Here is a 22,598-nt window from a genome sequence, read left to right as displayed (position 1 = left end):
TTTGTATCCGGAGACAGGGTCTCACTCTGTCACTCTGGCTGCAATGCAGAGGTGCACTCATAGCTAACTGCAGGCTTGACCTGCTAGGCTCAGGGGATCCTCCTGCCTCAGCCTCACCATAGCGAGGACTACAGATGAGCACCCCAACACCCAGCTATTTTTTTTTTTTTTTTTTGTAGAAAGAGAAGCCTTGCTATGTTGCCCAAGCTGGCCTCAAACTCACACCCTCAAGAGATCTGCCCACCTCAACAACCTGAGTAACTGGTTCTACAGGAACAGACCACTATGCCTGATAATTATACCTTATTAATTTTTATTTGCATAGAGAGGAGGTCTTGCTATGCTGCCCAGGGTGGCCTCAAACTCCCAGACTCAAACAGTTCTCCCAGCTCTGCCTCCCAAAGTGCTGACGCTACAGGCATCAGCCATTGCACCTGGCCTGACTTGAGATTTCTTTAATCTAGCTTTCCATACTTCATATAATTGGGAAAAGCAGTAGTGGTTTTTATTAATTACTTAGTATTTCAACAAGAATCAATCATCTCTCACCATTGCCAGGACCCTGGTCAGAACCACTATCATCTCCCACCTGATGTTGCCACAGCTGGGCCTCCCTGCTTCTACCCAAATCTTCCCACAATCTTTCTCAACTCAGCCGCCATGGGACACTTTTAAATTAGGAGACAGATCATGTCGCTTCTCTGCTCAGAGCCCTCCCACAGTTCCCATCTCAGACAGAGTAAAAGCCAAAACCCTAGGAATAGCCTCCCAGGGCTTACACAATCTGTACTGATCTGAGCCCAACAACTCCCTGGCCTCCTCTCCTACTCCTCTCCCTCTCTCTGCTCCACGGGCCTCTTTCCCGAGCCTCAGACACACCAGAGTTCCCTCTTAGCATCTTTATTCTGTTGTTTCTGCCTACAACACTCTTCCCTCAGCACCTCGGCCAGTTCCTTCCCCTCCTTCAAGTCTTTGCTCAATTTTCACTTAGGAGGTCAACCCTGATCACTCTATTTAATATCGCTATCTGTCCCTATTCCTGCCATGCTCACTCATTTCTTTTTTCTTTCTTTTCTCTTTTTGTGTGTTTTTCTTTTTTAGACATTGTCTCACTGTGTCACTCAGGCTGGGTTGCCATGGCACGATCACAATGCACTGAGACCTGAACTCCTGGGTCAAGAAATCGTCCTGCCTCAGCCCCTCTCACAGCTAACATTACAAGTGCATGCCACCACACCTGCTAATTTTTTTTTTTTTTTTTTTTTGTATAGACAGGGTATCACTTTGTTACCCAGGCTTGTCTTGAACTCCTGGGCCAAAGCAATCCTCCTGCCTCAGCCTCCTAAATAGCTGGAATTACAGGTGTGGGCCACTACCCCTGGCTTCATGTTCATTTCTTCTTGCTTCCACCCTATATCAAGTGGTTTAATGCGCCACAAATCTACTACCTAACAGTACAAGGAGCCAGAAATCCAAAATAGGTCTATTATGGCTAAAGCGAAAGTGTCAGCAGGACTGCATTCCTTCTGGAGGCTCCAGAGAGGATGTGTTCCCTTGCTTGTTTCAGCTTCTATTGCCACCTCCATTCCTAAGCTCAAGGCCCCTAACTGTATCTTCAACGCCAGAAGCGAAGCATATTCGAATCTACCTCTGTGACCTCTGCTTTCATCAGCGAATCTCCTCCAATTCTGACTTTCTTAACTCTTTCTTTCTCTGTTTTTTGTTTTTTGTTTTTTTGTTTTCTGTTTTTAAGATGGAATCTTGCTCTGTCACCCAGGCTAGAGTTCAGTGGTCCGCTCTCTATACCTCCCGGGTTCATGCCGTTCTCCTGCCTCAGCCTCCTCCATAGCTGGGACTACAGGCGCCCACCACCAAGCCCAGCTAACTTTTTGTATTTTTAGTAGAGACAGGGTTTCACTGTGCTAGCCAGGATGGTCTCGATCTTCTGACCTCTTCTGATCTGCCCACCTCGGCCTCCCAAAGTGCTGAGATTACAGGCGTGAGCCACTGTGCCCAGCTCCTCTTTCTCTTATAAAGACCCTTGAGATTGTTGAACACAGAGGCCGTGGCTCACAATCGTAATCCCAACAGATTAGAGGTCAAAGCAGTAGAAACACTTGAGGTCAGTTTGAGACCAGCCTGGGAAACATAGTGAGACCCCCTCAACTAAACAACAATAACAAAAAGAAATAAGAAAAGAAAAAAGTAGCTGGGCATGGTGGTATGCATCTGTAGTTTCAGCTACTTGAGAGGCTGAGGTGAAAGGATCGCTTTAGCCCAAAAGTTCAAGACCAGCCTCAGCAATATAACAAGATCCCATCTCTACAAAAAAATACAAACGTTAGCTGGGCATCGATGGTGCGCACCTGTAGTCCCATATGCTTAGAAGGCTGAGGTGGAAGAACTGCTTGAGTCCAGCAGGTTGAGGCTGCAGTTAGCTATGACTGCATCATTGCACTCCAGATTGGGTGAAAGAGAGAGACTCTGTGTCCAAAAGAAAAACAAAAGAAATACACAGTAGGTTTCTGCCCCTGGTCCTGGCACAGAGCTTCTCAAGTTCTTATAAAGGCCTCGGTGATAAAGGTGATAGGGGCAACTTTTGTTTCAATATTTGGTCGTAGTCCCGGGTTTCTAACACAAGAGCGTCTAAGACCTTTGGAATCATCATAGTAAGAATGCATTTGGTGATGTTACTGAGATGACTGGGTGACTGAAAGCTCCTAGACGGCTTCAGAAAAAGGGCTGGTTGCCAAACCATGTGATTAGAGGCTTGGAGCTGTCAGCCTCACCCACTGGGCTCCAGGAAGAAATAGTGCCTGAAAACTGACTTAATCACCAATGGTCAATGATTTCATCAGTCATGCCTGCATAACGACAGGAAGAAATAGTGCCTGAAAACTAACTTAATCACCAATGGTCAATGATTTCATCAGTCATGCCTGCATAACGAAGCCTTCGTAAACGCCCTCAACAACAGGATTTGGAGAATGTTTGGGTTGCTGAACACAAGGGAGATATGAGGAAGGTAATATGCACAATAGAGGGCATGGAAGTTCTGTACCCCTCCCCACATACCTTGCTCTGTGTTTTTTTTTTTTTTTTTTTTTTTTTTTTTTTTTCGAGACAGGGTCTGGCTCTGTCTCCCAGGCTAGAGTGCCATGGCACAATCATGGCTCACTGCCACCTATGCCTCCCTAGCGCAAGCCCCATCCTCTCACCTCAGCCTCCTGAATAGCTAGAACTACAGGCACATGTCACTGCACCTGGCTAATTTTTAGAAAAATCTTTTTGGAGAGATGCGTTTTCACCATGTTACCCAGGCTGGTCTTCATCTCCTGAGCACTTAAGCGATGTTTCCGCCTCAGTCTCCCAAAGTGCTGAGATTACAGGTGTGAGCCACTGTGCCCAGCATATGCATCTCTTTCACTGGCTGTTTCTGAGATACATCCTTTAAAATGAACCGGTAAAATAATTGGTGAGATGCAGTGGCTCACGCCCATAATCCCAGCACTTTGGGAGGTTGAGGTGGGAGGATCATGTGAGCCCAGAAATTTGAGACGTGCCTGGGCAATATAACAAGACCCCATCTCTACAAAAAATAAAAGAACATAGCCAGATATGGTGGTGCAGACCTGAAGTCTCAGCTATTTGTGAGGCTGAAGAGGGAGGATCACTTGAGCCCAGGAGTTCGAGGCTACAGTGAGCTTTGATCACATGACTGCATTCCAGCCTGGCAACAGACTGAGACTCTGTGTCTCAGAAAAAATGAAAACAACCTGTTTTTCTGAGTTCTGCAAGCTGTTCTAGCAAATGATTCCACCCATGAAGGGGGTCATGAAACCCTGTTTTCTAACTGGTTGGTCAAAACTACATGTAACAACCCAGGACTTGCAATTGGCCTGTGAAGTAAGGGTAGATTCCTGGGACTGAGCCCCCATCCTGTGGGGTCTGCACTAACACCAGGATGGTGTCAGGATGGAATTGTGACATACCCAGTTGGTATCCAGATTGTCCAAAAGTCGGTGTAGAAACTCCGCACACACATTTGGTTAGAAGTGTTTGACCATAACTACTACTCAAGAAAAAGATCTACTCATTAGAAGCAAAAATCATAAAATTGTGTGTTCTACAAAAACAAATCAACCTTGTCTACCGCCCAGTCCTACCGAACTACAGAATGTGAGAATAGAAGGTCTGACCGTGGACTCGCGAGTTGACATGAGGAATGTCACCACCATCCTGTTCTCCAAGGACTCCTCATCTTCAACAGACTCCTCATCTTCACCGGGCAGGGTGGAAACTGCAACTTGTGCCATGATCCCTGCACAAGAAAAGTAGTAAGGAAGTAAGTAGTAGAAATCCAGCGTCCTAAACTCACATTCAGAGCTGTGAGTTTTTCACCGGCTGGATGATTCAGTTTTCTTGCATCAGGGGAAAAATAAGACTCAGAAACTAAGAATTCAATTTGCCCAAAAATCTCATCAGATAGAGAATCCATCTGCTAACTTTCTATCTATCTAGTATAGATATTCTATACTAGAATTCTATCTAGTATAATTTCCATAAAGTTAGATCAATATTGTTCCCAAAATAAATGCACATGGCACCCAGAATCTGTGCATTTCTCCTAAGTAAAAGAGGAGGTAGACGGGTGCAGTGTCTCATGCCTGTAACCCCAGCACTTTGGGAGGCCAAGGCGGGCAGATCATCTGAGGTCGCCAGTTCAAGACCAGTCTGGCCAACATGGTGATACCCTCTCTCAACTAAAAATAAAAAAATTAGCCAGGTGTGGTGGCACGTGACCATAGTCCCAGCTTCTTGGGAGGTTGAGGCAGGAGAATTGCTTGAATCCAGTAGGCTGAGGTTGCAGTGAGCACCGATCACACCACTGCACCCGAGCCTGGGCAACAGAGTGAGACTCTGTCTCAAAAATTTAAAAAAAAAAATTTAAAAAAAGGAAAAAAAAAAAAGAGGAGGCAATGCACTTTACAACCCAGTGATGGGTTACCACAACTCAACACAGCAAAGAGGTGCCAAGCTCCCTTTCTCCCCTGCACAACCCAACGCAGAAGAGTTGGTGCAGTGGAATGAGGCTGGATGGAGGGAAGTTCCCCTTCCTCCCTCCCTTGCTTCCTTCCTTCCTTCCTTCCTTCCTTCCTTCCTTCCTTCCTTCCTTCCTTTCTTTCTTTCTTTCTTTCTTGAGATGAAGTCTCGCTCTGTCACACAGGCTGGGGTGCAGTTGCGCAATCTCGGTCACTGCAACCTCCGCCTCCCAGGTTCAACCAATTCTCTGCCTCAGCCTTCCGAGTAGCTGGGATTAGAGGCAACCGCCATCACACCCGGCTAATTTTTTTTTTTTTTTTTTATTAGAGACTGGGTTTCACTATGTTGGCCAGGCTGGTCTTGAACTCCTGACCTTGTGATCCACCTGCCTCAGCCTTTCAAAGTGCTGGGATTGCAGGGGTGAGCCACTGTGCCCAATTGAGAAGTTCCTCTTCTTAGTGAGAAAATAGATCGCAGGGCATCAAGTAACACGTAAAATTCTTTATAAAAAGCAGTATTATTTTTGGAAAACCTTTCCTAATTTGGTATCAGCAAAAAACCTCAGATTAATTTCAAACACTATAAAAATACAATACATAGACTGGGCTCAGTGGCTCATGCCTGTAACCCTAGCACTTTGGGAGGCTGAGGAGGGCAGATCACAAGGTCAGGAGATTGAGACCATCTTGGCTAACACATGAAACCCCATCTCTACTAAAAATACAAAAAATTAGCCGGGCCTGACAGGCGCCTGTAGTCCCAGCTACTTGGGAGGCTGAGGCGGGAGAATGGTGTGAACCTGGGAGGCTGAGCTTGCAGTGAGCTGAGATCGCGCCACTGTACTGCAGCCTGGGCGACAGAGTGAGATTCCATCTCAAAAAAACAAAACAAAACAAAAAAATAAGCAGAAAATATGCACTGTCAGCAATGCTATAGAGAAATTGGAAGCTGTATGCATTGCTTTTTGGAAAGTAAAATGGTACAGCCCATTGTGGAAAATGGTTTAGCAGCTCCTTAAAATATTAAGCACAGAATTATACGACCCAACAACACCCTTTAAGCGTATATACTCAAAAGAACTGAGAGCAGGGACTCAATTTGTACACCCGTTTAAAAGCAGCATTATTCACAGTGGCCAAATGTAGAACCAACCTTAATGCCCATCAGCAGGTGAATGGATAAAGAAAGTGTAATATATACATACACGGAGTATTATTCAGCCATAAAAAGAAAAATATCTGGCCAGGTTCAGTGGCTTACACCTGTAATCCCACCAGCATTTTGGAAGGCCAGGGCAGGCAGGTCTCTTGAGCCCAGAATTTTGAGACCAGGCTGGACAACATGGCACATTTGGTTAGAAGTGTTTGACTATAACTACTATTCAAGAAAAAGATCTACTCATTAGAACTATAAATTATAAAATTATAAGTTCTACCAAAACAAATCAACCTTATCTACCGCCCAGTACTACCCAACTATAGAACGTTAGAACAGAACGTCTCACCGTGGACTCGAGAGCTGACATGAGGAATGTCACCACCATCCTGCTCTCCACAGACTCCTCTTCAACACACTCCTCATCCTCAGCGGACTCCTCATCTTCAACAGACTCCTCATCTTCAATGGGCAGGGTGGAAACTGCAACTTGTGCCATGATTCCCGTGCAAGAAAAGCAGTAAGAAACGGAATGGTAGAAATTCAGTGTCCTAAAATCGCATCCAGAGCTCTGAGAGTTTTTCACCGGCTGGCAAATTTAGTTTTCTTGCATCAGAGGAAAAAATAAGACTCTGTAACTTGGCATTCGATTTGCCCAAAACTCTCATCAGATAGAGAATCCATCTGCTAACTTTCTATCTAATATTATTTCCATAAAGTTAGATCAATATCACTCCCAAAATATATCCACATGGCAAACAGAATCAGTGCATTTCTCCCAAGAGGAGGTGGCCAAGCGCTCATGCTGTAATCCCAGCACTTTGGGAGGCCGAGGTAGGTGGATCAGGAGGTCAAAAGATTGAGACCATCCTGGCCAACCTGGTGAAACCCCAGTGTCTACTAAAAATACAAAAAATAGCTGGGTGTGGTGGTGTGTGCCTGTAATCTCAGCTACTCAGGAGGCTGAGGCAGGAGAATCATTTGAACAAGGGAGTTGGAGGTTGCAGTGAGCTGAGATCATGCCACTGCACTCCAGCCTGGCGACTGAGTGAGACTGCATTTAAAATAAAATTTAAAAAAAAACAGAAAATATAAGAAACGTCTTTTTCTCCTAACCTTCTTAGCCTTCTGCTAGTACTGTTCTGTCAATGCCCTCTAAAAAATGATGACTTCCTAAAAATAAAATAAACAACATATAATAAACCGATAAAAATTCACATTGAAAGATAAAAGATAATCTCGGTGACGATGCAAGCACTTTTAAGACATAATAGGCCGGGTGTGGTGGCTCACACCTGTAAACCCAGCAGTTTGGGAGGCCGAGGTGGGGGTTATTGCCTGAGGTCAGGAGTCTGAGACCAACCTGGGTCAACATGGTAAAATCTCATCTCTACTAAAATATAAAAAATTAGCCGGGTGTGGTGGCGGGCACCTGTAATCCCACCTACTCAGGAGGCTGAGGCAGGAGAATCACTTGAACCTGGGAGACAGAGGTTGCAGTGAGCTGAGATTCCAGCCTGGGTGACAGGAGTGAAACTCCATCTCAAGAAAAAAAAAAAAAAGACATAATAAACATAAAAGATGATTCTATTAACTCTATTAATCCAAATAACGTTTTCTAATTCAGAAAAATATATATAACTTGTCTATTTGGTAGCTTAAAAACATTATTTTAAAACGCAAATATAGAGTAAACCCAACTAGGCTTGGGGATTTAATATTAGTTACTCTGGCTATATGATAAAATTACTGGATATCGGAATCTGAAGAAACACAATTATGCTTCAAGTACCATGCTCATCTGTCACTGACACACACACACACCAGCGTGAATGCTTGCTTTGCTCAGACAATTAACTCTCTATAAATAAGCTCAAGGTTTGCTGTGGAATGTTCCCTGCTTTCCATTTTCACTATGGTGAAAGTTATGGAAACTCGATCCTATAATTTAAGCAAAGTTGTACTTAAAGTAACTCATAAGTAAAAATTAAGTTTTGAAACTAACTTTAGTGTCAAACACATTTTAATCCAGGTAACATAATCTGTCTGCTTCTAAAAACTGGTATATAAAGCAATAGATCTGTTAGCCAGTCACAAGGTAAATAGGCTCATCCTACTGGAGCAGAAGTTTTATTGACAAATATGAAAGGAATAATCTAAAATATCAGAGTGCCAGTTAGGATTAAGACCACAAGCTGCCCCCTCCCCCCGTATACATCCTCTGTCCTTAAAGATCTGAGCTACTAACATGGAAAAGATTGAAAAACACTGCTTTCAGATATAAATAAAAATATATTACATTTCGGTAAGAATACATTGTTTATGGGGAAGGGAAGCAGATGCTCATCTATTTTGTCCTGTCTATTGATAACTAAATTCAGAAGCTGTACTAAAAGTAAAGTAAAAGTTATAAATACATCTTCTCTTAATTTTTAAAGAGCAATGATTACTGTCAGAAAAAATCATTTGGTGGCTAGTATTCTTGAATTAAAAGTGCCATACCGAAGTGAAATCTTTTTGGTTTTCAACATCTAGCTTTTTCATGTCACAATTATCTTGGGATTCTTTTCCACTTGCTGCGTATTGTGAAAAGTCACCTGAACTCAAAACTCTAGGTAAATCTATAAACCTATATCTAGGAATCCATCTTTAATTCATTTGTAAACTATGCTTTCTCTGCACACATTTCCTTTCTCTTCTTTTAACCTTACTATTTGGATTTAGGGAGCATTAATTTCCTTGACTGTAAAGTCAAAGACAAAAGAGATATGAGGTCAGAGGAATGGGAGATAGTGAAGAAGGGTCAAAAGTTAGAAAGTAAAATTCCAACAAAGAATAACAGTTAACATGTTGTTCCTGTCATTACCCAAACACCAGGGGTTTCATCCAGGCCCTGCTGCTCGCCAGAGAGAAAGCCAGTCACTAAGGCCACAAGCACTGCCAAGGAAGAAGCTTTAACCTGGTGCTGCAGCCCAGGAGACGGGAGCTCAGTCTCAAACCCATTGGCTTGACTAACAGGCACAGGAAAGAAATGTAACCATGTATAAGAGAACAGAAATTAAGGAGGGGCAGGAGGCATGTGGTGCTGTGATCTGGTATGTTTCAGTTATCTGAACTTCTTGAAGGTCTTTTTCTGAGGAGAGAACTCAGATAAAACAGATACAAGTTTCAAGCTTTAACAGCAGGGTCAATTTTTACATTCACCCAAAAACACCAATCCATTGGGACAATGGGGCCAGTGTCAATGTAAGCAATGATTCTGTAGTTCCTTTTCGTTCTTCTAAAATCTGAAATAAACAATTGACTTTATATTATATGCTAAACCTAAAGAAAATACATCTTATGTACTTGAGGCCAGAAGAGCTAGAAGTAAAACCTATTACTAATAGCCTATGAGAGTCAAGTTTGGGAACACTATAAAAAATTTCAAAAAAAGTAATAAATGCATAAAACTTACAGATTAACAAGTGCTATTTCAGAATTCTTCTAAATACTGTCAACACGGCCTTATCAATATTTGCATTACTAACCACACAGTAAGAAGCTGACTTCTGACTATTCTGAGATAAGGGATAAATGTGTACTTTACCTTAAACAGGAAAGTGCATCATGTCCCCACTTCGAGATTCACAACAGGGAAAACTGATTTGAAAAAATTGTTACTTGTGAAGTTCATTTATATGTTAAAAAAGGCCAATACATTTTTCCTTTTCCACATAGGAAAGGAATACTGTAGTTATGAATACCAAAACACAGTCTGTGGAATACAAGGAACCATTAAATAGAAACAGTATGTAGGAAAATGGAAGTGAAATGATTATACGTTGCAAAGACTTCAGTAGAAGGAATTTTTCATCAACATCATCAGTTTCAAAAAGGCCTGCTTCGGGTTACAAAGACAGTACTTCAACAGTAACTCCCCCAAACCAGACACAGAGACTTATGCCTGTAATCCCAATAATTTGGGAGGCCAAGGCAGGCAGATCGCTTGAGGTCTGGAGTTCGAGACAAACCTGGCCAACAGGGTGATACCCCGTCTCTACCAAAAAATACAAAAATTAACCAGGTGTAGCGGCATGCACCTATATGGTCCCAGCTACATGGGAGGGTGAGGCAAAAGAATCCCTTGAACCTCTAAGGCAGAGGGTGCAGTAAGCCAAGATTGCACCACTGCACTCCAGGCTAGGTAACAAAGCGAGAATCCGTAAAAAAAAAAAAAAAAAAAAAAAAGTCATGTTCACGTAGAGTTTGGCTCCACAGCTCACTCTCTTAACCACCCTGTAATGCCCGCTCTATGCCCTGATGTAATTGTACGGTAGCTCATGGCCCCCTTAGAGCCTAGAACCTAGCTTTCATTTCCTACTCTACAGCTATATAATTTAGCAATTTTTCTCTGTATTTGTTGGATTCTAACCCTACATACCTCAAATTTTGTTAATATTACCGAATCTTAAAGGAGGCTGTGATGTCTTTAGTCTCTAGAAATATTAAACAACCTATAAACAAAGGACTATATGAGGGCAAACAGTATTCAAATTTCTATATTCTTTTTTTTTTTTTTTTTTTTTTTTTTTTGAGACGGAGTCTCGCTCTGTCGCCCAGGCTGGAGTGCAGTGGCCGGATCTCAGCTCACTGCAAGCTCCGCCTCCCGGGTTTACGCCATTCTCTCGCCTCAGCCTCCCGAGTAGCTGGGACTACAGGCGCCCGCCATCTCGCCCGGCTAATTTTTTGTATTTTTTTTTTTTAGTAGAGACGGGGTTTCGCCATGTTAGCCAGGATGATCTCGATCTCCTGACCTCGTGATCCGCCCGTCTCGGCCTCCCAAAGTGCTGGGATTACAGGCTTGAGCCACCGCGCCCGGCCAATTTCTATATTCTTTAAAACACTGAGGCAATGTACTGAAAAACACACCCAAGAAACTGCAACCAATCTACTCTGGACAAAAATTTAGACATCATTTCTTCAAAACAAGCTATCTGGTGGTACTTAGGCATATTCTTCCATATATCAACAGTGTTTTACATGTCATAATCTTAAAAATAATTTTTAAAGTGTCAAAATTATAGGCCTCATCCATTTCTGTATGCTTGAAAAAATGATACAATATAGATTTGTTTCTTTAAAGTAGTCAATAAAATGCATAAACTTCTAGAGCAATCACTAAAGAAAAGAGTTCATACTAAAGGTTGTAATACTAGGAATAAAAGAAAACTCAATACTGCAGGTTCTTAAAGGTAAAAGTTAATAAAGCCTTTTTTGGTTGTGAATCTTGGCCTTAAAACATTATACATATGATCCTCCCCTTCCTTTTCCTGTTGCGAAGATGTGGTGACAAACCAGGTTTGCTCATACAGATAATACTCTTGAAAATAGCGGCAGTGAAATAACATAAAGGGAAATACAGTTCACTTAATGATCTCATACATTGGAACTTATTCCCCGTGCCTCTTTGCGTATCTCCAGACTAATATGTGAAAGAGATGAAACGGCTGTTTGCTACCAATATTTTACTTGATGCTCCATTTTTTTAATTCCTTGAGTAAATTACAATGCATTAACAGAATCAGGAAAGCATAGCTATTCCAGTAACTAAACAATTATGCAAATCTCTAAAACATAGTAATGGACCGATTATTTTTAAAATACAACACACCAACAAGTAGTTTATTTTTAACTCCGTTTTGGTTTGTTGTTAATGGCATTGCTTAAGAAAAAGCAAATAAAAGGAGCAGGAGGAGAAGCAAGAATAGAAACAAGATATAGAAGCAGCTGCATAAGCAAATAAAGAGGAAAAGAAGATGATGACGAGAAAAAGAAAAAACAGACTGGAAGAAAGGAAAAAGAACAGGTGAGGGAATCAGAAGGCCTATTACGATACCTTGATTCCCCTCCTAGATTCAAGAAATTTGAAAAAGTTTGACTTTTTCACAAAACACACACACACACACACACACAAGCAAAAAGATACACAAATAGTCATCCCCTACATTTTGTTAAGAGTGAGATAATGCTCCACTCACACCTGGCTCAGGTGTCAGCAGGAGGAAAGGATCCTTCAGATTCTGCAGGAAAAAGAGGGGGACTCCTCCTTACCCTGGCTGTGCCTCCACCGCTGTCACCAAGGCCTACAGTACAGCACCCACAGCTTCCTACCCACGCCAGGCCAGGCCGGGCCAGGAGGGCCCCCCGCAGCTCTCTCTCCCACTTCCACTTCCCCGACCCCAGACTTGCTGCTGCTGCCACCACTAGCGCTGATACCAATACAACCACTGCTTCTGTCGCCCTCCACGGATTGGCCCATCCTACAAGGCTCCTACCCGCTGGCCACTGCCGCAGCCCTCCCCGCGCCCTGGCCGTAACCGGCTGCCCTCCTACCGCTGCAGCACTCTGCAGTCTCGGTCGCCGCCACCCACCGCAGCAGGCGGTGGCAACAAGGCGAGCTATGGTGTGGCAGGCCCCAGCCTCCAGCGTGCTGCAGGGCGCTGCTTCTCCTGGCACGGAGCAGCTCCGCGGGCAAACCCAGAAAAGCCTAGCACAGGATGCAGCGAGTGGTAGCGTTAGAGCCTCACCTGTCACGCTGGCCACTGGGCGGAGGGGCCGGTTCCAGCGAAGGCACTCACATTCACCCTCCAAAGTCCAGCCTCTCCTCTGGCCCAGGGGGCCGGGAACTGGGGCCTGCGGTGGGGACCGGAGACTCCCACAGTGGATGGCTACCCACTCCACAGGAACTGTTGGGCACCAGGGCTGTGCCCCTCAAGGAGCAGGAACAGCAAAAACTCAGACCCAGCCACCGGGACCCCCACCCAAGTGCCAGTTTCCGTTCCTGACGCCTCCACCGACATGGCCGTGTCCCCCCGTGGTGCCCACTGCTCCGTGGCCTGGGGGGGTCCCAGGTTGCCTCCGCGACACAGAGTGAGAAAACGCGGATCCGGGAACCACGGCAGGTGTGGGGGCCCGGCCGTGCTCAGGATTCCCGCGGAAATGCTGTGCGCCCGCTCCGCCCCAGCACAGGCAAGAGGAGGGAGGTCGCCCCCTAGAGTCTGGAGTCCGGCTCCTTCCTTGGAGGCCACCCACTTTGGGAGGCAGAGGCAGGCAGATTGCCTGAGGTCGAAAGTTCGAGACCAATCTGGCCAACATGGTGAAACCCCGTGTCTACTAAACATACAAAAATATTAGCCGGATGTGGTGGCATGCACCTGTAATCCCAGCTACTCGGGAGGTTGAGGCAGGAGAATTGCTTGAACCAGGGAGGTGGAGCTTGCAGTGAGCTGAGATCGTGCCACTGCACTCCAGCCTGGGCAACAGAACGAGACTCCGTCTCAAAAACAAAAAAGAAATAACATTCAGGCTGTGACCCTGAAGCAGCCGTCATTCCTTGATGATATGAGCATTTCTGTGTCTCTCATTTCCATCAAGTGCTAGGCTTCGGGTACTCATGTAGACTAATACGTGGTCTCTGACTTTAGGGAAGTGATAACAAAAGTTCTTGTGGATTTTTGCTTTTCATCCTCCACATGACTGAAGAGAAAGAAAATGCTTGTGAAATCATTCTTTCCTAAAGCATCCTGCTTTTTAGCAAGCAGAAGTGGCTTGTGACAATTTTAGGAGGAGGTTGCTGCACTGGACTCTCTTCCCCCTCTCTGGTCCTGAGCCCTAAGGCACTTTGGAGTCCAGCTGCCGAGCCTCCACCAGCCCAGATGTTTGGTGGCACAGATGAGTGCCTGGTGGCCGTTCTTCTGGACCTCAGCACAGCCTCCCTGTCCCTTGATTTGGAGTTCGTTAGCCAATATGGAGAAGGGACTGGTTCTGCTCTGCGTGGTGAACAGTGATTCTGGTAAGAGTGAATTCGTAGACTAGAAAAAGAGAGTAAGATAGACCCAGACCCAGTTTAATCAACTTTCAAAGGAAAGTTTTTTCATGTTTTAAAAAGAATAAAAGTGAATTTTCTCATGCTTATCTTGTTAGGGTCTCAGGAAGGACCACAAGGTTTTATTGGTGAGCGATACCCCAATTGGAAGAATGAAAACCTAACCTCTAGGTCGGCTAGTGTGAGAAACGCTGAAGCTTTGGAGAATTTCTGCACTGTGACCCTCTAGCTTTGCATGTCTTAGAAATAGTTTAATTCCATGATTAGGAACCCAACTGTGTATAGGGTAAAAGAACCACTTGTTGCCTAGAAGCAGAGGTGTAACCTAAATGTTTTTTAGGGATAGAGGAAGATTCTAGCAGTGGAGTTTCATTTCTTCGAGTTAAGGTATTATCTTACCAATCTTTTGATAAAATGCAAATGCTATTTCAGTATATCAGGATGGTTTTCACACGAATGGATCCATTATCGACTTTTTTTTTTTTTTTTTTTTTTTTGAGACGGTCTCATCCTTGTTGCCCAGGCTGGAGTGCAGTGGTGCCATCATGGTTCACTGCAGCTTTGACTTCCTGGGCTAAGGTAATTCTCTCATCTTAGCCTCCCAAGTAACTGGGACTACAGGTGTGCACCACCATGCCCAGCTAAATTTTGTGTGTGGGGTGTGTGTGTGTGTGTGTGTGTGTATGTGTTTAGTGGAGACCAGGTCTTGCTATGTTGCCCAGGCTAGTCTCAAACTCCTGGAATCAGGTGATCTGTCTGCCTCAGCCTCCAAGAGTGCAGGGATTACAGGCATAAGTCACCACACCTGGCCATATTACACGACTTTTTAACGTAATTGATAGCTGGGTCCAGGTGCTGTGGCTCATGCCTGTAATCCCAACACTTTGGGAGGCCAAGACAGGTGAATTACTTGAGGTCAGGAGTTTGAGACCAGCCTGGCCAACATGGTGAATCCCTGTCTCCACTAAAAATACAAAAAGTAGCTAGGCGTGGTGGCAGGTGTCTGTAGTCCCAGCTACTTGGGAGGCTGAGGCGTGAAAATTGCTTCAACCCTGGGGGCAGAGGTTGTAGTGAGCCAACACTGTGCCACTGCACTTCAGCTGGGGAGTCTTGAAAACAAACAAACAAACAAACAAATGTGATTGAGAGAGCTGAAATCAAGCATTTTCAAAAAAAAAAAGAAAAGAAAAGAAAAGAAATCCCACCTTGCCCTTTGTGGAACTGGAACTACTCTTTGCACATGATTCTGCCCTTCCAGCTTGTGGACAGAATGCTGTTCTTGACAAAGCAAGAGTCCCTTATTCCTCATCCCTCTCTTTCCAACATGCCCAGGGAGGTTTGGATGGCTGTGAGCCAAAAACAGCCAGAAAAAGTGGAGAGAATAAAGAGCCTCTCTTGTTTTCACTTGGGCAACAGGCATGAATGAGAAAATTAAGTTTAAGTATTTTTGTTTTATTTTTTAAAAACCTTAGCTTCTCCTTTTCACCCTTCCTTAGATGTGTGTATTTTAACATTTTGCATGTGATAGCGATGTTATACATGCTGAGTAAAGTAGAAAAAACAGATTACAAATGGATGCCTTGGGCATATGGATTATGTTTGGATACTGAATTGAACCACTGAACTGTAAAAAAAGTTACGAGACAGGGAAACTGAACTGGCTATGTGACGATATTAAGGAATTATTGTTAACATTTAAAAATGTCATAATATATTGTGGTTATGTTTAGAAATAAAAATAGCTCTTATCTACTAGAGATACATGCTAAAGTGTTTATGGATGAAATGATATGAAGTCTGGGATTTTTTATAAAACAATCCAAGGCAGGAATGAGGGACAGTGGATGGGAGGACAGATGAAATAAGATTTGCCATGTGTAGACAGACACTTGCTGAAGCTGGATGATAGAGGCTTGTTATTCAGGCAGACCCATGTTACTGTGCTTTGCTTTATTGCACTTTGCAGCTATTGCATGTTTTACAAATTGAAGGTTCATAACCACCCTGCATCCAGAAATTCTTTTTTTTTTTTTTTTTTTTTTTTTTTGAGACATGGTTTCCATTTTGTCTCCTAAGCTGGAGAGCAGTGGTGCCATCACAGCCCACTACAGCCTTGACCTCCCACACTGCAGCTTTGTGACTTAAAGTGAGAGACATGCAACTGTTCTAAAGTGAGAGATATGCAACTCTTCCTTTTACTCAAACACTTAGAAGCCATTGTAGGGTCATTAATTGGTCTAATTTAACATTGTTGTATGTGAAAGAATAGAGAGGCCCAAAGAGAGGGAGGGACATGGGGGAACAGTCAGTGGGTGGAGCAGTCAGAACATATTCAACACTTATTGACCTCCCAGATGCAAGCAATCCTCCCACCTCAACCTCCTAAGTAGCTAGTAGCATGTGCTACCATGCTAATTTTTTTTAGTAGAGATGGGGGTCCCACTGTGTTGCCCAGGTTTACATTGCATAATTCTGTTGGCACCATTTTTCCAACAGCCTGTGCTCACTTCTTGTCTTTGCATTACATTTTGGTAATCCTTGTAATATTTCAAAGTTTTTCATTAACATTGTATCTGTTATGGTGATCTGTGATCAGTGATCTTTGAAGTTACTACTGTAATTGTTTTGGGATGCTGTCAAGCCCACCCATATAAGATGGTGAACTTAATCGATAAGTGTTGAGTGTTTCACCTACTGACTGTCTCCCCATCTCTCTCCCTCTCTTTGTGCCTCTCCATTCTTTCAGATACAATAATATTGATATTAGGCCAATTAATTACCCTATAATGGCTTATAAATGTTTGAGTAAAGGGAAGAGTTGTGTGTCTCTCACTTTAAATCAAAAGCTTTCAGAAATGATTAAGCTTAGTGAGGAAGGCATGTTGAGAGCCATGATGGACTGAAAACTAGGTCTCTTGTGCCAGTTACCCAAGTTGTGAAAGTTTTTGAAGAAAATTAAATGTGCTACTCCAGTGAACACGCAAATGATAAAGTGAAACAGGCCGGGCTCAGTGGCTCACACCTGTCATCCCAGCACTTTGAGAGGCCCAGGCAGGTGGGTCACTTGAGGTCAGGAGTTCGAGACCTGGCCAACATGGTGAAACCCCATCTCTACTAAAAATACAGAATTAGCCAGGCATGGTGGTGTGCGCCTGTAGTCTCAGCTACTCAGGAGCCTGAGGCAGTAGAATCACTTGAATCCAGGAGTCGGAAGTTGCAGTGAGCCAAGATCATGCCATTGCACTCCAGCCTAGGTGAAAGAGCTGAACTCCAAAAAAAAAAAAAGAAAGACAGAAAGAAAAGAAGGAAGGAAAGAAGGAAGGAAGGAAGGAAGGAAAGAAGGAAGGAAGGAAGGAAGGAAGGAAGGAAGGAAGGAAGGAAGGAAGGAAGGAAGGAAGGAAGGAAGGAAACAAAAGAAAAAGTGAAACAGCCTTATTGCTGATATGGATAAAGTTTGACTGGTCTGGATAGAGGATCAAACCAGCTACAACATTCCCTTAACCCAAAGCCTAATCCAGAACAAGACCCTACCTCTTTTCAGTTCTGTGAAGACTGAGAGAGGTGAGGAAGCTGCAGAAGAAAAGTTGGAAGCTAGGCAGTTGATTCAGCATGTTTAAGAAAAGAAGCCACCTCCATACATAAAACTGCAAGGTGAAGCAGCAAGTGCTGATGGAGAAGTTCCAGCAAGTTATCCAGAAGATCCAGCTAAGATCATTGATGAAAGTGGCTACGCTAACAACAGCTTCAATGCGGATGAAACAACCTTCTAGTGGAAGAAGATGCCATCTAGGACTTTTAAAAACCAGGAAGGAGAATTCAAAGCTTCACAGGACTGGCTAACTCTCTTGTTAGGAGCTAATGCAATCATGACTTTAAGTTGAAACTCACAACTTTAAATTTCAGAATTTACCATTCTGAAAATCCTAGGGCCCTTGAGAATTATGCTAATCTCCTCTGCCTGTGCTCAATAAATGAAACAACAAAGCCTGGATGACAGCACATCTGTTTAGAGCATGGTTTACTGGCTATTTTAAGCCCACTGTCAAGATCTACTGCTCAGAAAAAAAAAATATTTCTTTTAAAATGTCTTTGGTCATTGACAGTGCACCGTGACCCCAGAGCTCTGATGGAGATGCACAGGAGACGAATGTTGTTTTCATGCCTGCTAACACAGCATCCATTCCGCAGTCCATAGATCAAGGAGTAATTTTGAATTTCAAGTCTTAGTATTTAAAAAGCACCTTTCATAAGGCTACATAGCTGCCCTAGAGAGTGATTCCTTCTATGAATATGGGCAAAGTCCATTGAAAACCTTCTGGAAAGGACTGACCATTGTAGATGCCATTAAGACATTTATGATTCATGGGAGGAAGTAAAAATATCAACATAAACAAGAGTTTGGAAGAAGCTGATTCCAGCCCTCATGGATGACTGGGGGGCTTAAGACTTCGGTGGAAGAAATAACTGCAGATGTGGAAGAAATACCATGAGAACTAGAATTAGAAGTGGAGCCTAGGCCGGGCGCGGTGGCTCAAGCCTGTAATCCCAGCACTGTGGGAGGCCGAGACGGGCGGATCACGAGGTCAGGAGATCGAGACCATCCTGCTTACACTGTGAAACCCCGTCTCTACTAAAAAAATACAAAAAAAAACTAGCCGGGCGAGGTGGCGGGCGCCTGTAGTCCCAGCTACTCAGGAGGCTGAGGCAGGAGAATGGCGTAAACCCGGGAGGCGGAGCTTGCAGTGAGCTGAGATCTGGCCACTGCACTCCAGCCCGGGCGACAGAGCGAGACTCCGTCTCAAAAAAAAAAAAAAAGAAGTGGAGCCTAAATACATGACTGAATTGTTGAATCGTGACAATGCTTGATCAGATGAGGAGTTGCTTCTTATGGATGAGCAAAGGAAGTGGTTGCTTCAGATGGAATTTACTCCTGGCTGTGAATGAACATTGTTGAAATGACAACAAAGGATTTAGAATATTACATAAACTTAGTTGATAAAGCAGTGGCAGGGTTTGACTCAAAATTAGAAGAATGACTCTAATTTTGAAAGAAGTTCTACTGTGAGTAAAATGCTATCAAACAGCATCGCATGCCAACCCTGCAGTGTCTCAAGGTATGTCTGTACCAGTTTCTCTGCTTCTGTATGTGCTTGAACTGTTCATGACCAAAAAATAGAAGGGAAAAAAGTCCTGTGCACTGGGTATTTGTTTATGCCAGAGTAAGGTATACTTCTCAAAAGATCTTTTCCCAGGTAGAAATCTCATTTTCAAGTATCCTTTGATCCTCGGAGTTCAAGGTTACAATGAGCTACGATCATGCCACTGCAGTCCAGACTGTGTGACAGAGCCAGACCCTGTTTCTGATACATAAATAAACATAGAAGGACTGGATATCCCAATTTCAAAGTTCAAATTTTCAGATGAGATTAAACAATAAATAAATAAACAAGACCCAGCACTATGCTGTTCCTAAGAACCACAATTTATTTAGACACAGACACAACATTTAGGCAAAAGTATGGATGTAAACGTGCCACGCAAGTACTAATCCTAAAAGAGTTGGTGTGCCCACGTTAATATTAGATAAAGTGCTCTTCAAAACAGGAGTACTGCCAAAGATAAAGGTGTCAAGTCATAATCAAAATAGACCAGTTCATAAAATTAACAATCTTAAATGGGTGAACCTAATGAAACTTCAAAATGTGTGAAACAGACATCAACAGAGTAAAGGTGACAATAATCAAATCTACTTTTCAAGTGTATGTGAACATTAATCAAGATAGATTAAAACTGGACCATAAAATAATTCTCAATAAATATAAAAGGATTTAAGTCATAGTTTGTACTCTGAGGAAAACAGGACTAAATTAAAAATCAATAACAAAAATATATTCAGAAAAACGTTAATAATGGCATTTGAGCAAATATCTTTTAAATAACAATAGATATAGAAATAATTCTCAGATCCATATTTAAATTTTTAAATTATGTTAACATTTTAACAATTTTAAGTATATAATTCAGTAGCACTAAGTACATTCCCAGTGTTGTACAACCAGCATCTTCATTTCTATCACAAACAGAAATAAAGTACCCATTAAACAGTAACTCACCATTGCTTCCTCTCCCTAGTCTCTGGTAAACGCTAGTCTTCATTCTGTCTTCACAAATTTGCCTATTCTAGATATTTCATATCAGTGGAATCATACAACATCTGTCCTTTCGTGTCTGGCTTACTTCACTCAGCATCATGTTTCCAAGTTTCACCCATGTTGCATGTATCAGAACTTCATCCCCTTTAATGGCTGAATAATATTCTATTATTTATGTACCATATTTTGTGTATCCATTCATTTGTTGATGGACACGGGTTGTCTCTGCCTTTTGGCTATAACGAATAATGCTGCAATTAACTTGGGTGTAAAAATATCTGTTCCAGACCCTGCTGTCAATTTTTTTGTGTGTGTGAATAATACCTAGGAGTGGAATTTCTGGGTCTCTGTGTGATTCTGTGAGGAAACACCAAATTGTTTTCCACAGGGACTGCATCATTTTCTATTCCTAGCAGCCAGTTCATGAGGGCTCCGATTTCCCCACCTCCTTAGCAACATTTATTTTCTGTGTCGTTATGAAAACCATACGGCCGGGCGCGGTGGCTCAAGCCTGTAATCCCAGCACTTTAGGAGGCCGAGACGGGCGGATCACGAGGTCAGGAGATCGAGACCATCCTGGCTAACAAGGTGTCTACTAAAAAAAAAAATACAAAAAACTAGCCGAGCGCCTGTAGGCCCAGCTACTCAGGGAGGCTGAGGCAGGAGAATGGCGTAAACCCAGGAGGCAGAGCTTGCAGTGAGCTGAGATCCGGCCACTGCACTCCAGCCTGGGCGACAGAGCGAGACTCCGTCTCAAAAAAAAAAGAAAAAAAAAAGAAAAGAAAACCATACTAGTGGATGCAAAATGGCATCTCGTTTTGGTTTTGTCTTGCATTTTATTAATGAATAATGGTGTTTAGCAGCTTTTCTTGTCCTTATTAGGCACTTGTGTATCTTCTTTGGAGAAATGTCTATTCAAGTCCTTTGCTTATTTTTCTTTTTTTTTCTTTTTTTTTTTTTTTTTTGAGACGGAGTCTCGCTCTGTCGCCCAGGCTGGAGTGCAGTGGCCGGATCTCAGCTCACTGCAAGCTCCGCCTCCTGGGTTTACGCCATTCTCCTGCCTCAGCCTCCCGAGTAGCTGGGACTACAGGCGCCGCCACCTCACCCGGCTAGTTTTTTGTATTTTTTAGTAGAGACGGGGTTTCACCGTGTTAGCCAGGATGGTCTCGATCTCCTGACCTCGTGATCCGCCCGTCTCGGCCTCCCAAAGTGCTGGGATTACAGGCTTGAGCCACCGCGCCCGGCCGCCTATTTTTCTTTAATTTGCGATGTTAGAAATTCAGTCTGCCCGGTGACTGCACAAGGGCGAGAACTGAGAACCCGCCGCTCACCCCTATCCCGGGTGACTGCCGAATGCCCATGCCAGCGGCCCCGATCTCCCTGCGGTGGAGGAGTGGGGCGGAAGGCACGGCCTGGGGGCACTCAGGCTGGGCGCGCTGGCGATCCCGAGGCTGCCCAGACCATGCCTCTCCAGCATGCCTGGGCGGGCACCCAAGCTGCAGCCACCTTTTGTGTGCAGACAGCAGCCTCCAGGGAACTCCTGAGCCCGCCCGCACTTCTAACATCTCAGAACCGGGGCCAGATATCCCTGTGGCTGCGGCCAAGCCAGGCGGTCTGCCCTGCGGCGGCTGCACAGGGGCGGGAACCGGCCCTCAGCCGCATCCCCGGTGGCTGCAGAGGGCCACTAGCTAGCGGTCCCGAGCTCAGGCAGAGGAGAAGCGGGCGGGGGCAGGGTCTGGCGGGCTCTCAGGCCATGTGCACTCGCGATTCAGAGGCCGCCCAGGCCACGCCTCGCCGCCTGGGCGCCCAAGCTGCAGGTGCCCTTTGTCTGCTCGCAGCAGCCGCAGCCGCAGCCGCCTGGCAACTCCCAAGCTCGCTGGCGCTCCCAGTCTCGCAGAACCGGGGCTAGATGTCGCCCTGGCTGCGGCCAAGCCCGGCGGTCTGCCCGGTGGCGGCTGCACGGAGGCGGGAACCAGCCCTGAGCACCATCCCCGGTGGCTGCGGAGGGTCCCTGCCAGCGGCCCCGACCTCTCTTCGAAGGAGGAGCGGGGCGGGAGTCACGTCCGGGCGATGCCTTAGGCCGGAAGGGATGCGCGCCGGCGATTCCCGGACGTCCCCGCGAGCCCAGGAGAACCCGCAAGCCAGCGGCTCCTGAGCCCGAGCTGCAGCCGCCCCCTGCCGGCCACGCGGGCTTGAGAGCGGCTTCCGGAGTCCCGGCTGGCGCTGAGTTGCAGGCGCGCGCCTAACGGCTTCGTGGGGGCTCGATCTGTGTGAGAGGTCGCAGCCCTGAACTGTAGGCGCGCGCCTAACGGCTTCTCCGGGCTCCCGCGGTCTGAGAGATCTAAGCGCTGAGCTGCAGGCGCGCGCCTAACGGCTTCGCG

General features: G+C 44.7%; 1 pseudogene; it reads left to right on the top strand.

Moving 5' to 3' along the window:
* The first annotated feature begins 9,427 nt into the window (after positions 1-9,427).
* LOC104669123 lies at positions 9,428-22,463 on the top strand (annotated as a pseudogene).
* Positions 22,464-22,598: the final 135 nt, after the last annotated feature.

Source organism: Rhinopithecus roxellana, chromosome 16 (assembly GCF_007565055.1).
Source record: "Rhinopithecus roxellana isolate Shanxi Qingling chromosome 16, ASM756505v1, whole genome shotgun sequence".
In the NCBI taxonomy this organism is placed as follows: domain Eukaryota; kingdom Metazoa; phylum Chordata; class Mammalia; order Primates; family Cercopithecidae; genus Rhinopithecus; species Rhinopithecus roxellana.
The sequence above is the reverse complement of the archived record's forward strand: the minus strand, read 5'-3'. Positions and strand labels throughout refer to the sequence as shown.